The following is a 16,833-nucleotide window of genomic DNA, read 5'->3' on the forward strand; positions in this document are numbered from 1 at the left end:
TTTCTTTCTTTCACATTTATTTTTAACTACGACAAAAACAGCTTCATGATCACTAATACCATCTATTACTTTGGTTTCTCTATAGAGCTCAGCTGGTTTTATCAGCACCACATCCAAAATATTCTTCCCTCTAGTTGGTTCCATCACTTTCTGAATCAGCTGCCCTTCCCATATTAACTTATTTGCCATTCGTTGTTCGTGCTTCCTGTCGTTCTCATTACCTTCCCAATTGACATTTGGTAAATTGAGATCACCTGCTATTATCACATTTCTTTCCATATTATTTTCAACATAGCTGATTATCTTATCAAATAATTCTGAATCAGCGTCAGCGCTACCCTTTCCCGGTCTGTACACTCCAAAGATATCAAGTTGCTTATTATCTTTAAAGATGAGCCTTACACCCAGAATTTCATGTTTTTCATCCTTAACATTTTGGTAGCTTCCAAATTATTCTTTCACCAGGATGAATACTCTCCCTCCTACCATTCCTATCCTATCTCTACGATCCTATCTCCAGTAAGAGAGTTAATACAGATACTATAGATCCTACAGATACTATACTATACAAATATTTCACAGTAATAGAATAAACACACTAATTTATAATAAGATACCTACTATAATACACTACAATGATTTTAAACTACGTTCAGACGTATCCTTATTATAATATAACAGGTTATTACTAAGCATAACTGAAATGGAAATTGGTATTAAAATTTGAAATTCGCAAGACTAATCAGAATAATAGAACAAGCACTCTAATTTCTAATATCACTACAATACACTACAACAGTTTTTAAACTACGTTCAGACGAATCCTAATTACAATAGGTTATTATTAAGCACAAATAGAAATGAAGATTGCAATTAGGCCTAAAGTTTGAAATTCGCAAGAACTAACGTACTCAAGGATTACCAACAAAGTTAAACGCCTAGACAGAATATTATTTCTTTAGTATTACTTTATCTTACTATGCTCTAATAGAAATGAAACCTTGCGTTTGGTTAAATACTTAAGTATCGAAAGGATTGCCGTACACGAAGAAAAACACGAATATAACAGGCAAGATACTATCTAACACATTCCACCTTATCTTCACTACAACTCTCAACTGAAATGTGGTTATGTGATTATTACAGCTGGTGGATTACTATTACTTTAACTACTCCACGGGACGGAGATTAAAAGTGTCCTTAATTAGGTCTACTGAAAAATACGAGGTTGTGTACAATAGTTTCTCAAAAATATTTCTGTCAAAACTACTCCTACTACTCCAGGGACCTGAATTGCTATTACTGGGATATATGAACTTTATTATTATTAGCTAACCGCTCATAAATACTGAAAGATCGAGGGAGCGAAATATAAAATACGGATACTTTAACTACCTACTCAGAACTACATGTGATTGGAATACAAGATCAGCTGATTTTTATTTATATTTACTTGACTGTACTACACCCTTTGTTCACGACTGTAGCCAACAATGCAATGTCTTAATATGAAGAGCGAATATAATAAATTACAATAAAACGACTGTTAACTATTACCGTGTAATCTCTTTAACTTCTTTCTAAATGAAATTTTACAGGCGTATCGTGTTTTATTTTTAATGTAGTAAATTATTCCCTTCGCGATAGTTTGAACGGATATCTATACGAAATACCGGAGAAGTTTCGGCGGAAGTTACGGTACTATTCCTTATGATAATCTGCCTTTGTAAGTATTATACCAACGAACCTACAGATATTTACAAATATTTTTAAAGTTAATATTATTACCTAAAGTATTTCCTAAACCTAAATTTGAAACAAGGTACACCTTGTACCTTGTACCCTCCCGCCCCCCCCCCTCCAGCTAGCCTACTTAACCTAGAAAACGTAATTTACTGAAGACCAACTGAATTACTTGTTAAAAAATTTAAATAAATAACACTACTCCCAATTTCTACCAACAAGTACGAATCACAAATACACAAAATTAAGCTATTTCAATAGGTTTTAACTACGTTATCACTACAATGATGCAAGAGCTCTCTCAACAGTCAACCGTTCTCAAGTGCATCCAACAATGGACCCCCATTTTCACCCAGGACAACGACCCTAAATACACGGCTCTTAATACCTGCTTAATACCACGTAATTTTCAGACCCCACCTCAGTCACCGGACCTCAATCCTATTGAGCATTTATGGAATGTTTTGGAACGAAATATATGAAATATACTTATTTCCAACAAGAATGAGTTGCAGGCAGCATTGTTGGACGAGTGGAAGAATATCACAAGAACCACGAATGAAAAGTTGGTGAAGTCCATGCCCCGACGACTGGCAGAGGTTATCAAACAAAAAGGTGGCTCAACGAAGTACTGAACTTCAAAAGTAACGTCGAAATTGCCAGACGAATAGGCCTACTTCTTGGAGACCACTTTACGAAATCTTCTGGTGTTTTTGCCTGTTTTGTCAATTAACAGGGACAAATGTGCAGTGATCCGTTTTTCCTTGTGGCTAATATGCTTTATACATATAAGAAATGTATAGTTCATTGTCTGAATTTACAGTTTTATTTCAGTGAATTATCTTGCATTGTATTCTATCGCAGCGACGAATACTTTATGGAGCCACTGTATCTGAACAAAGATTCGCTCTCGTAAGGCTTCTTGACTGGTGAAGAAAGGGTCAAATAAAAATACAGAAATATGTAGTTCCATTTTGGGAACATCCTATAACACGTTATTTTCAAGAAAATTCAATGAAACCAGATAAATTTGTCGACCTTGATAAATTAATCGAGAGCCACATCTAAAATTTATTTTTCATTACTCATCGAGAAAAATTTACGTTGTTTTCATTCAAATCTTAACAACAACTTCTGTGGAAATATAATTTTCTTAAGGTAAAATGTAACACTTTAGAAGGGACTGTGATTTGACCTCTTCAATAGTTTTTTCTGCAGATACGTTAAAAATGTACTTTTATCACTCCTCACAACACAGTAAAGTCTGTACACTGTACCTCGGTACGTGTTATTGTTAAAGCAATCATCTCTCTCCCACGATAATATAATTTCCACTTATATCGCCTTAAGAAACTCAAGCGAGGGAAGTTACATTGTTCTCCATAGTGTCGAAAACTACCTCAATCCTAACTGCATGCAGTGCCCCAGTTGCCTATATTCCACACTTTCATTTCACAGGAGGGTTAGCAATTTCCGGGAGTGAAACTCGGAGCCAAGCAGACCACGACGGAATACAGTAATATTAATCTCGCGTTGATCATTTCTCACGCAGGCGCAACAGGTTGTGGAGATTGCAGTCGTGCTACAATGGATCCGTCCTAATTGTGTAGTGTTATCATCACAGAATCGCAACACACTAACACACTTGACCATAGTGCAGTGTTTCTGTTCTGACTTCTGCTCGTACGACGCGCAACCTTTTTTCGCTGTATGGTGGCGACATCAACTTTGGCTACAAATCGCTAAAGGACGATTCCACTGCAGGAAGATACTGAGCGTCCACGGGGAATTATGAGACTGTAGTGTAGTCTTTTGGCAATTTTAAAAATATACAGTATTTAGCTCACACAATCTCGTATTTCAGTAGGGTAACCTACGTCTAAAGTAGTCATTTATGCAATTCGTAAGGTCAATGGACTATTGTTACATGAATGGACAGATTTAAGTTCGAGGCTTTAGTCGAAAGCTTAAATTACACGAATGCAAAAATATTCAGCCGCACAAGTTGCATATATAATGGTATCTATTATCATGAGAAAAATATAAATTCTATGGAAAGGACCATATTAAAAAGAAGTAAGCTTATGTATAACATATTAGAGACTTATCCCGGCACATGGCTTAGGAGTAGCGGGTTTGTTTCCCGGCCAGGTCAGGGTTTTTTACCTGGATCCTTGAGCTGGTTCGCGGTTCACTGCTTCTACGTGATTACAGTTGAGGGGCTATCTGACGGTGACATGGCGGCCCCGGTCTAGAAAGCCAAGAATAACGCCGAGAGGATTCGTCGTCAGACCATACGACACATCATAATCTGCAGACCTTCCGGCTGAGCAGTGGTCGCTTGGTAGGCCATGGTCCTTCGAGGCTGTTGCGCCGTGGGAAATGGGGGAGGGGAATAGAGAGTTATTCAGGAGGTCATAAGGAAGATAAACAAGTCATGATGTACCGTTTGATCCTATTGCACCGTTCCCGCGTCCAGGTGAGGATACATGAGATCCAGACTAGCTCTAGCTTCTATCTGATTAATGTTGCTGGGTTGTGGGTTCCGCTTGAGAAAGTACGCCGATGGCCTATGGTAAATCTCAACCTACGCAGAAGGACGTCTCCAACACGCTATCAGTCGGTTACCATACTCGCATGTCGCCGTAATCAATCGCAAATTTCAGCTTACTACGATATTTCAAGTGATTCGTACGTGTTGCTGACGAAACCGCAATCAGAAAATGAGTCATTACAGTCTTATATCTAGTTCTTATACTAAGTAGGCAGTAAAAGAATTATATAGTTTCACTACTCAGCTTTTATTGACAATTCAGTCTACGTATCAAGTAAATGTCCTGTAAAATATCGTTAAAAGATGCCTCGTATAACGTAGACAGCTTCATAATGCTCTAAACATCTCCATCCGTTGCAATTACGTAGAAATAAAGAAAAATGGGTTTGGAAAAACCCGTAATAAATAGTCGAAATCTAGGCCTTAATCATCGATTCATTAACCTTGGCCTGTTGAAATACTAAGTTATAGTTAAGTAATGTTCGCAGAATCAATTGAAAAAAATTAAAATATATAAATCAAATGAAATATATTAAATAGAATTGAAAGAATCAGATGCATCCAATTGGTTAAGAATGAAAAGAAAATTATACTCCCTACTATATACATCATTTCAGATTATAGTTTCAAAATAGAATGTAAAACGCAGTGAAAATAACCAAATAAATAATTAATTAAGATCTGGAATCTCTTCTCACTGAGCTGAATTGCTCCTCAAAGTTACTTAAAATTCTATTATTTAACCTTTAATTCACATATGACCGATGAAACGTATGCCATTTTGCTAAACTCAAAATCTGTGTCCATACACAGTAGAAAATCGTATGGAAAAGCAATGTCTGTTTTCTGAGGACTTCAGATAACTCATATGTTTGAAAATTTGCTTGTATATTTCATATTTCATAGGGTCTAATCTCCATATAAGCAAATTCAGGTCCACTCTAAGTCGTAATTGATTTCAAATTAATTCTATCATAAGGCTTATGTGGCTCATTCACTCAATTATTATCTTAATCCATGGTTGAAATTCAATTTAAGTGCGTATCTGGCTGAATGTAGCATTGCCAAGTGTATTTAATTAGCTTTCTAACAAATTATATCGTAAGTGGAAAAATTGGCATATTAGAAGACTCTACCTTCATCTAAAAAATCATATACGAATGACTAAGTCACCAGTGATGTGTCAAACTGCTCCCATAAAATCATGAATTAGGTTACCATGTGTGAGAGTACTTGAAAATGGTCATAAATAACTCAGTGAAGGCCTAAATATTAACGTTATTAGCCTCTTGGCTCATCTGATGATCCTACATACTCAAACAACTCTGTATTGATGGCATTGAGATCGTATCCTAACCTATTTTGTGTATCTGGGAATACAAACAGCAATTGAAAACAGTACGTTTCAATATATACCTTACCATTTGGCAATGTTTTTCACCCACAGTAAACACATGAAAACTGAACATTCGTCAATGTGATATACTTCTGGAATTGGACAAATTAATTGTAAATATTAGTAGGTTTATCTATATTATTATTATTATTATTATTATTATTATTATTATTATTATTATTATTATTATTATTATTATTATTATTGAAATTGTAATTCGTTCTTTGTTGTATGTTAATTTCTTCGTACGAATCAAAATGTTAATTTATATTGTGTATTATAATAGTTATTTTTATGTACAGCAGGATAGCATAGTACCGTAGTAATTTGTTTCAGTCTCTTTTTTTTCATTTATTCAGTATTGTACCATTACGTTACATTAACGGCCGTCAATGTAATGAATACAGTGGACAAAGATGGCGGACAGTAGCTTCAGGTGCGAGTACACAGAGTAGTGATCGAATAAATCGATATCGCCCGGCCGCAAGGGAAAAGAATTTCAAGAGTTAAATAATGACGGACGGAAAAATTTGAAAGAGAACGATTCTTGACTACTTTGTGACTAAAAAAAAAGCTACAAGTTCAAGGGAAGCTGCACGGCTTATAGTAAGATTATTAAAAGATCAACTCAACGTCACATACGGAAATATTAATATATTAACGGAATAGAAGACTCTATCTGCAAGAATACAATACGGAAAAGGAGTATATTTGAAAGAAATATTCGTCACTGTGAGATCTGAAGTCAGAATCGGGGAAGAAGCTTCAGCTGAAATACACATTACCGAAAACAGTACCATAGTGGCAAAATTTATTGTTTCCAGGAGGGAGGCAATATCTGTTTAAGCAAAAGAAAGAACAAGGAATAGGCCAAATTAGAGAACATTATAAATTTAAAGAAAAGAATATTTTCGTCTAACACGAGTTTCCAACAACAAGTATTGGGAATTGAATTGCCTATTTTTCACCAGTATACTATGTACTCTACCATGTTTTTGTTCTTTTATGATTGCATGATGACTGGTGACATGGACTCAGCTTAAACAGAGGAAATGTTTTGCTCAAGACTGATTAGCTCAAGCCAAGACCCAAGATGAAGCCGCAGATGACGTAGTCTTCGAATCGCAGCGATTGCCTGTTCCATGATGCCGTAGTCCAGCTGAGAGCCAGCAGAAATCCAGTTACGAGATAAGTATTACGAGTTGCATCGTAATGAATTTCAAATCAATTAATGAAAAATATTTATAGGTGTACAGGAGTGCTAGATATAAGAGATCAAGTGCCAATGAGAAGATATATGAATATAAATGCGATTTATTAGCCGATGAAAAGTGCTATTTTGTGCTATATAACTGCAGTGCTAATGTGATAATGTTAAGGTTATTGGAAACTAGATCTGACTGTGTATTTATGCATGTTTTGTGCCAATTAATACGTATAGACCGTGAAGCGTTTAACCAGTTGTGGATGTATAAATATAAGCGAGATATAAGACGTAACCTAGAAATTCGGGTCAATATGTATACCAACCATGGCCAGTATGATAATAATATGGTAAAGAAGTGTTTGATATTACGAAGTTGCAGTGTATAAAGTATAGTCAGGTTATTGAATACTGCGTCCGTAACACAGGGGTTATTTTAGTGGAATTGAGTGATGATATATTTTAAATATGAAGATATATATATTTACAGAGGAAAAGAAATGTTAATGTGGCATGTTATATGTAGAATGAGGAAACATGCTTCTGCTCGTTATTGAAGAATGGGATAGATAATTAGAATGCGGATTCCTGTGTTACATATTATATTTGGATTTTGGTTAGCACTGCAAGTAATGAATATAGGCCATGTTGAGTTGAATGCATATTTCGATCCATGCTGTTTTTGTTTCGTTGTAACTTTCGGAAGAGGATATGGTGAGGTTACGTGTTTGTTACGTATTACGATATATATCTTTAGGAGTATAATGAAATCTCGCACATTTACGTATTTGAAGGTCAGCATGTTAGCGCTTACACGAAGTACGGTCTGCTTTATCGAAACTATGGCACAGCGAAGAAATATTTGGGAGTATGTAAATATTTTAGCATATGACTTGCACTGTATGGCACGATTTTCGCAGATTAGAATGACGTACCGTCAAATCTATGGCACTCCGTACTAGATTTAGTTGGTTTATGTTGTACAGATGGTGATGTACTGAATTAATCTATTCATTTGGGTTATGATAGGAATTTTTGGTAACTATATGGGTGTTTTGAACCCATAATTAAAAATGCTAATGCTTATCTCGTAACGTGGAAAGCCACTAACAAGAAGCCAAACGTATATTTAAATTGTTGGTCAAATAGACCGAAAACCAAAATAAAACTTAACTTATGCCCCAAAGAAAATTCCAAACAACATTAAATGAAAGATATTCCACTCCTCCTTGATTTAATAAAGTTCTGATCCCTATTTGTCCCCTCATACGAATTTAATCATGGAAGATATGGTATAATTTGGTTATTATCAATTATGTAAACAAATGTATTGAAGATTTGAACGTTTTTCAAATATGTTTATCCCGGAATCCAAGCACTTTGAGGATGATACTTAAAATATTACGATTTTCCTTTCCTTATTGCCAATGAATATATATGATTCATTGTAATTATACATTAGCATGCTAATAAATTGTATATAGATTTGATTTTGCATTTATAATCCTTGAGTAGGTAGTAGTAGGATAGCATACGGAATTATTGAGCTAGCTTACGCTTAATATTAGGTGAGGATCTGATAACTTCTTTTAATATAAGGATATATTATAAATATTTCAACGGATGGCGACTCTTCAACGGAATCCGCGATTTATTTAATGCATTTAGGAACAACGAAGTGAGTTTTACCCTGAGAAATGATTATATGCCATATGTTAGAACTTATGCTCGTGAATACAATTCCAGTTTGGAATCTTTGTGTGACTTGCGACCCGATACTTAGAATTAAGAGACCGGAGTAATATTTACATATGTGTATGCACAGGTAATATTTCAAAAACGTAAGACAGATATGCTGGTAAAGGTCGCAACTCAAAAGTAAGGCATATATAAAATTGGTCGCCCAACGTGGCGCAACAACATAAGATAGAGGCATCGGGAAAGGTTACACTGATCATATGGTATAGTATGTTATATATTTTTATGTTAATTATGTATTTCACTGGTTAAGTGTAAGACAGGGACACGTGTCCCTAACTTTGCCAGTTAAAATAAATCATATCTATCTATCTATCTATCTAGCATGCGCAATTTACACATACTATCATCTCTCAGAAGACTACTATGACCAACCTTTCAAATAAAAATAAATATCACCATCACAACTTAACATAGGCTTATATTATTACTTCATTCACCATTTATCACATCAAAATACCACGTAATATTCATATTAGTGCATCTCAAGCACCCATCTCATTAAATACGCTGCATATGTGCCATAACCTACACATATAAAAACATTATCCTTACCGTCATAGTATCAAAGAAAAGTGTATCACAATACTAAGCTGTACTACTATACTTCGTCGTAAACATTCCCTAAATACGATCTCCAAGCTTGTTATTTCGATAAGGCCATCACACATGTATATTGACATTTATATTATACTCTAGCACTTCACTGATAACGATTAAAAATATCTATTACTTTCTCTCACACCACATTGATAAATTTGCGAACGGCTTTCACTGGTATTTTACGCCTATATATGGGATTAACAGTAACTTCAGGTGAATACCTACTTCTATGTAATTACACTTCAATATTATATACGCACGCACAATGTCACAAATCATATCACACATAGCCAAAAAATAAAGGTTTCTACTTACGAAAAACGACTCATAGGGGACTTAACTTTGCTTATTGGGCCCTGTTTGCCATCTCGCTGTTGGTCATCGGGAATGGTAGGCCTCGCTCCATGGTTCTGCTTTAGGTAATCGGGTCCATCTCGTCTTCTCAGCTGATTTCCGATCCTCCTGGGTCATCAACCTCGTAAAGCGCCACCATAGTCGGAGTAGTCTCTGCCTTGGTCTTTTAGAACATCATAGTGGTCTCTGGTACGTCAGGAACAGAATAATACAATGTATTAGTTAATGTTGACATGCTGCAATTTATCTTCGTTTCGTACTGCCAATGATAATAGAATAAATATGCTCTGGGCCGTCTAGTTTCGCTATAACAGTTCTAACTGTGCCACTATTTGTAAACTCTCTCGCTTGCTGAACGAATGTAATTTTTCCGTGCTTCTTAGAAATGCACTTGACAGCTGGTTGGATTCTGCTCTCTATGATGTGCAGTATCGGACAAATATAAAGCTTCCAAGTCCAGCCGTGACGTATTAGTTGTACCAGACTTGAAGATTCCTTTTTGCTGGTCTTAAATTTCGCGCAGATATTTCAATCTTTGCAGTGACGTTGAGCGGGCTGCCGCGGATTTTATTCTCCGTCTATAGTTGATCTTGAAATCAGATAAGCTGGCTTGTTTCTTTACTCGATTCCGTCTTACTTGGCGTAGTGCTGAAATGTGTCCAGTGTTCTAATGGAAGTCTCTTTTTTTAATAATTAGTTTAAATAATCCGCTTCTGTCATTCTTTTCTCACAGCCTTCTAAGAATGGTTCTTTCGGTGACTATCGGTTGAAAGGATTATCATTTCGGCTCGTACCGATGTTAGTTGCTTTCACATTGACCTTTTAATGGTTGGAGCGCCATTTTTGTTCCTACTGATGCAATTATAGAACGGTGAAATGGCACACTATTGAATACCGTTTATTGTATTTCAACTGGATGTTGCAAAGTCAGCAATTGCGCATACAGGCCTGCATCTGATGACGTTAGAGCAACTGTCCCCAGTAACACAAATAACACTAAGTGAGTTGGCTCCGGAGTCAAATATCTTGGTGCTTGAAAAGGAGTGTAGTGAGTATGATACGAAATTAGCATTTCCAAAAGTAAGGTGACGTCGGTAGCAAAGAAACCTAAGATGATTGAATAAGGTAAATTCGTGTCACGTAGCTGTTGCCTTACATTTGGGAGACAGTGAGTTCGGAAACCCTCAGTCAGCAGCGCTGGAGACGAATTTCCGTGGTTTACCATTTTCACACCAGTCAAATGCTGTGGTTATACCTTCCATCGAATTCCTAAGGCTATCCCATCATCACCATAAAACTTGTCCTTGTCGGTGTGACGTAAAAAAATACAAAGAAAGAAAATAAGAAATATCTCACCCATAACAGAGGCAATATGCACAATACCTTTTTGTACTGCACTTTGCGGCAGACTGTTAATGAGTGTGCCTCATGTATAAGTACTCGAAACGTAATGCTCTACACTAAAAAGCAAATATCGCCACTCTATTGTATTTATGGCCCAACACTGCTACCAACTTGACTAGTTACATATTGAAATCACGAGACATAACAATCAAGAAACTAACGTCTTTAAAAAGAAAATTACGTCGCACCGACCCAGATGGGTCTTATGGCAACGATTGGATAGGAAAGGTTTAGGAACGGGAAGGAAGCCGTCGTGGCCTTAATTAAGGTACATCCCCAGCATTTTTCTGGTGTGAAAATGGGAAACCACGGAAAACCATTTTCAGGGCTGCCGGATGCAAACTCACAGCTGCGCGCCGCTAACCGCACGGACAACTCGCCTGGTAAACTAACTTCAGTGTAAGGAACAATAATGATGGTTCTCTTGCCCAAGTAAATGATCAATCAAGACACTCATAATAAATTCCGTTTTCTAGCTCAATGAGGAATTAAGGAAATAAACACTCTCTTCCATCCTCGCTCAGTTTAATGCTACTGTATATATTTCTGCCTTTTTGATATTCGTCGGGGTTTCTTTCTTAATCCGCTTACCCTCGAGGGTTGGTTGTTCCCTCAGATTCAGAGAGGGATCTCACCTCTACCAGCTCAAGGGCAGTGTCCTGGAGCGGGAGATTTTGGGTCGGGGATACAACTGGGAAGGAGGACCGGTAGCTCGCCCAGGCGGCCTGGGGCCTTGTGGGGGGGGGGGTGGCAAGATAGGAAGGGATATACAAGGAAAAGCGAAGGAAACGGCCGTGGCCTTAAGTTAGGTACCAGTCCGGTATATGCCTGGAGGAAAAGTGGCAAACAACGGAAAATCACTTCGAGGATGGCTGAGGAGGGAATCGAAAACCCCTCTATTCAGTTGACCTCCCGAGTGTGAGCGGACCCCTTTCCAGTCCTCGTACCACTTTTTGAAATTTTGTGGCAGAGCCGGGATTCGAACCCGGGCCTCCGGGTGTGGCAGCTAATCACACTAACCACTACACCACAGAGGCCACATTCTTCGGAGTTTGCCTTGTGTAAATAATTCAGCTCCCTTCTTGAAATTTGCTATTGCTTGCAGGACTGAAGTGAAATCACGCTGTAATAATACACACAAGGAAACAGATTACATACATATGCCGTAAGCCAATAAGACTACACAAAGACTAATGATATGCAAACCGTGCAAAAGTCGTTACAAGACAAGGTTAAGTTAGGTTAGGTTGATAACAAAATTTCCTTCCATTTCAACTGAGGAGGTAATGGACGTCGCTTTCCTTTTCGAATGAGTTCTTGCAGATTTTTCTTCTTCATCATCATCTGTTTACCCTCCAGGTTCGGTTTTTCCTCGGACTTAGCGAGGGATCCCACCTCTACCGCCTCAAGGGCAGTGTGCTGGAGCTTCAGACTCTTGGTCGGGGGATACAACTGGGGAGTATGACCAATACCTCGCCCAGGCGGCCTCACCTGCTATGCTGAACAGGGGCCTTGTAGAGGGATGGGAAGATTGGAAGGGGCAGACAAGGAAGAGGGAAGGAAGCGGGCGTGGCCTTAAGTTAGGTACCATCCCGGCATTCGCCTGGAGGAGAAGTGGGAAACCACGGAAAACCACCTCGAGGATGGCTGAGGTGGGAATCGAACCCACCTCTACTCAGTTGACCTCCTGAGGCTGAGTGGACCCCGTTCCAGCCCTCGTACCACTTTTCAAACTTTCGTGGCAGAGCCGGGAATCGAACACGACCACATCGTAATTGAATTATATGCATACGAAATAAGACCGTATTAATAAAATGCTGGTCCGCCTCTGTGGTGTAGTGGTTAGCGTGATTAGCTGCCACCCCCGGAGGTCCGGGTTCGATTCCCGGCTCTGCCACGAAATTTGAAAAGTGGTACGAGGGCTGGAACGGGGTCCACTCAGCCTCGGGAGGTCAACTGAGTAGAGGTGGGTTCGATTCCCACCTCAGCCATCCTCGAAGTGGTTTTCCGTGGTTTCCCACTTCTCCTCCAGGCGAATGCCGGGATGGTACCCAACTTAAGGCCACGGCCGCTTCCTTCCCTCTTCCTTGCCTATCCCTTCCAATCTTACCCATCCCTCCACAAGGCCCCTGTTCAGCATAGCAGGCGAGGCCGCCTGGGCGAGGTACTGGTCATACTCCCCAGTTGTATCCCACGACCACGAGTCTGAAGCTCCAGGACACTGCCCTTGAGGCGGTAGAGGTGGGATCCCTCGCTGTGTCCGAGGGAAAAGCCGAACCTGGAGGGTAAACAGATGATGATGATGATGATTAATAAAATGCTACGTTCGTCAGTTAACACCAACTACGTTATTAAACGCAATATTCGAACATGCTACAATTCTCCCTACCTGGTATTGCCCAAAGAGATTTACCATCCTACAGAGAAAGAAAATATGGTTTAATTATATTGTACCCGCAAATGTAACAGTAGTGTTTTTCACAATGTGGCGGTCAAAGGCGCTGCGTTCATGTCACAGTCTCCTACTGTGGGCGTTGGTTTGAACCCCACCTCTGACATCGATTTTTTTTTCTTGGATACCGGAAACTGAATTACTCCACGCTGAATTCATCACCAGTACTTGACTTGTACCTTATTTCGCGAACAAGTCGTAGGGTCTGCTTAGAGAAAGTGGAGAGAAACAGAAACATGTGTCAGGATGGCCGAGCGGGCTAAGGCGCTGCGTTCAGGTCGCAGTCCACTTCTGTGGGCGTGGGTTCGAATCCCACTTCTGACATAGCTTTTTTTCTTGGACACCGGAAACTCAATTACTCCACTCTGAATTCACTTTTTTTTTGCTAGGGGCTTTACGTCGCGCCGACACAGATAGGTCTTATGGCGACGATGGGATAGGAAAGGCCTAGGAGTTGGAAGGAAGCGGCCGTGGCCTTAATTAAGGTACAGCCCCAGCATTTGCCTGGTGTGAAAATGGGAAACCACGGAAAACCAATTTCAGGGCTGCCGATAGTGGGATTCGAACCTACTATCTCCCGGATGCAAGCTCACAGCCGCGCGCCTCTACGCGCACAGCCAACTCGCCCGGTACTCTGAATTCATCACCAATACTTGACTTGTAGCGTATTACGCGAACAAGTCGTTGGGTCTGCTTAGAGAAAGCGGAGGGCAACAACTGCCCTAGTCAGGAAGGCCGAGCGGTCTTAGACGATTCCTTCAGGTCGCAGACCACATCTGTGACCGTGCGTTCCAATCCCACTTTTTTTCTTGGATACCGGAAACTGAATTACTACACGCTGAATTCATCACCAGTAGGCTACTTGACTTGTAGCTTATTTCGCGAACAAGTCGTAGGGTCTGCTTAGAGAAAGTGGAGAGAAACAGAAACGTGTGTCAGGATGGCCGAGCGGTCTAAGGCGCTGCGTTCAGGTCGCAGTCCAATTCTGTGGGCGTGGGTTCGAATCCCACTTCTGACATAGCTCTTCTTCTTGGATACCGGAAACTCAATTACTCCACTCTGAATTCATCACCAATACTTGACTTGTAGCTTATTACGCGAACAAGTCGTTGGGTCTGCTTAGAGAAAGCGGAGAGCAACAACTGCCCTAGTCAGGAAGGCCGAGCGGTCTTAGACGCTGCCTTCAGGTCGCAGACAACATCTGTGAGCGTGCGTTCCAATCCCACTTTTTTTCTTGGATACCGGAAACTGAATTACTACACGCTGAATTCATCACCAGTAGGCCTTTTGACTTGTAGCTTATTTCGCGAACAAGTCGTAGGGTCTGCTTAGAGAAAGTGGAGAGAAAGAGAAACGTGTGTCAGGCTGGCAGAGCGGTCTAAGGCGCTGCGTTCAGGTCGCAGTCCACTTCTGTGGGCGTGGGTTCGAATCCCACTTCTGACATGGCTTTTTTTGTTGGACACCGGAAACTGAATTACTACACGCTGAATTCATCACCAGTAGGCTACTTGATTTGTAGCTTATTTCGAGAACAAGTCGTAGGGTCGGCTTAGAGAAAGTGGAGAAGATCAGAAACGTGTGTCAGGATGGCCGAGCGGTCTAAGGCGCTGCGTTCAGGTCGCAGTCCACTTCTGTGGGCGTGGGTTCGAATCCCACTTCTGACATGGCTCTTTTTCTCGGATACCGGAAACTCAATTACTCCACTCTGAATTCATCACCAATACTTGACTTGTAGCGTATTACGCGAACAAGTCGTTGGGTCTGCTTAGAGAAAGCGGAGAGCAACAACTGCCCTAGTCAGGAACGCCGAGCGGTCGTAGACGCTGCAGACCACATCTGTGAGCGTGCGTTCCAATCCCACTTTTTTTCTTGGATACCGGAAACTGAATTACTACACGCTGAATTCATCACCTGTAGGCTACTTGACTTGTAGCTTATTTCGCGAACAAGTCGAAGGGTCTGCTTAGAGAAAGTGGAGAGAAACAGAATCGTGTGTCAGGATGGCCGAGCGGTCTAAGGCGCTGCGTTCAGGTCGCAGTCCACTTCTGTGGGCGTGGGTTCGAATCCCACTTCTGACATAGCTTTTTTTCTTGGATACCGGAAACTCAATTACTCCACTCTGAATTCATCACCAATACTTGACTTGTAGCGTATTACGCGAACAAGTCGTTGGGTCTGCTTAGAGAAATCGGAGAGCAACAACTGCCCTAGTCAGGAAGGCCGAGCGGTCTTAGACCCTGCCTTCAGGTTGCAGGCAACATTTGGACCGAGCGCTCCAATCCCACTTCTGACATGGTTATTTTTCATGGACACTAGAAACTGAATTACTACACGCTGAATTCATCACCAGTAGGCTACTTGACTTGTAGCTTATTTCGCGAACAAGTCGTAGGGTCTGCTCAGAGAAAGTGGAGAGAAACAGAAACGTGTGTCAGGATGGCCGAGCGGTCTAAGGCGCTGCGTTCAGGTTGCAGTTTACTTCTGTGTGCGTGGGTTCGAATCCCACTTCTGACATAGCTGTTTTTCTTGGATACCGGAAACTCAATTACTCCACTCTGAATTCATCACCAATACTTGTAGCTTATTACGCGAAAAAGTCTTTGGGTCTGCTTAGAGAAAGCGGAGAGCAACAACTACCCTAGTCAGGAAGGCCGAGCGGTCTTAGACGCTGCCTTCAGGTCGCAGTCCATATCTGTGAGCGTGCGTTCCAATCACCCTTTTTTTTGGATACCGGAAACTGAATTACTACACGCTGAATTCATCACCAGTAGGCTACTTGACTTGTAGCATATTTCGCGAACAAGTCGTAGGGTCTGCTTAGAGAAAGTGGAGAGAAGCAGAATCGTCTGTCAGGATGGCCGAGCGGTCTAAGGCGCTGCGTTCAGGTCGCAGTCCACTTCTGTGGGCGTGGGCTCGAATCCCACTTCTGACATAGCTTTCTTTCTTGGATACCGGAAACTCAATTACTCCACTCTGAATTCATCACCAATACTTGACTTGTAGCGTATTACGCGAACAAGTCGTTGGGTCTGCTTAGAGAAAGCGGAGAGCAATAACTGCCCTAGTCAGGAAGGCCGAGCGGTCTTAGACGCTGCCTTCAGGTCTCAGACCACATCTCTGGGCGTGCGTTCCAATCCCAATTTTTTTTCTTGGATACCGGAAACTGAATTACTGCACGCTGAATTCATCACCAGTAGGCTACTTGACTTGTAGCTTATTTCGCGAACAAGTTGTAGGGTCTGCTTAGAGAAAGTGGAGAGAAACAGAAACGTGTGTCAGGATGGCCGAGCGGTCTAAGGCGCTGCGTTCAGGTCGCAGTCCACTTCTGTGGGCGTGGGTTCGAATCCCACTTCTGGCATATCTTT

At 40.5% G+C, this 16,833-nt stretch overlaps 1 protein-coding gene and 8 non-coding genes across 10 annotated transcripts in view; all 9 read left to right on the plus strand.

The window, feature by feature from the left end:
• The window catches only part of LOC136863372 (uncharacterized), a 444,827-nt gene that overhangs the window by 55,015 nt on the left and 372,979 nt on the right, over positions 1-16,833 (plus strand). The gene's annotated exons all lie outside the window — the stretch shown is intronic.
• On the plus strand, positions 13,709-13,792 carry TRNAL-CAG (transfer RNA leucine (anticodon CAG)). Its single transcript has one exon. It is a non-coding gene; the product is annotated as a tRNA-Leu (tRNA).
• Positions 14,403-14,486, plus strand: TRNAL-CAG (transfer RNA leucine (anticodon CAG)). Its single transcript has one exon. It is a non-coding gene; the product is annotated as a tRNA-Leu (tRNA).
• On the plus strand, positions 14,828-14,911 carry TRNAL-CAG (transfer RNA leucine (anticodon CAG)). The gene has a single exon. It is a non-coding gene; the product is annotated as a tRNA-Leu (tRNA).
• On the plus strand, positions 15,049-15,132 carry TRNAL-CAG (transfer RNA leucine (anticodon CAG)). Its single transcript has one exon. It is a non-coding gene; the product is annotated as a tRNA-Leu (tRNA).
• On the plus strand, positions 15,463-15,546 carry TRNAL-CAG (transfer RNA leucine (anticodon CAG)). The gene has a single exon. It is a non-coding gene; the product is annotated as a tRNA-Leu (tRNA).
• Positions 15,899-15,982, plus strand: TRNAL-CAG (transfer RNA leucine (anticodon CAG)). Its single transcript has one exon. It is a non-coding gene; the product is annotated as a tRNA-Leu (tRNA).
• TRNAL-CAG (transfer RNA leucine (anticodon CAG)) lies at positions 16,317-16,400 on the plus strand. The gene has a single exon. It is a non-coding gene; the product is annotated as a tRNA-Leu (tRNA).
• On the plus strand, positions 16,743-16,826 carry TRNAL-CAG (transfer RNA leucine (anticodon CAG)). Its single transcript has one exon. It is a non-coding gene; the product is annotated as a tRNA-Leu (tRNA).

The sequence above is a fragment of the Anabrus simplex genome, chromosome 1 (assembly GCF_040414725.1).
Source record: "Anabrus simplex isolate iqAnaSimp1 chromosome 1, ASM4041472v1, whole genome shotgun sequence".
Lineage (NCBI taxonomy): Eukaryota > Metazoa > Arthropoda > Insecta > Orthoptera > Tettigoniidae > Anabrus > Anabrus simplex.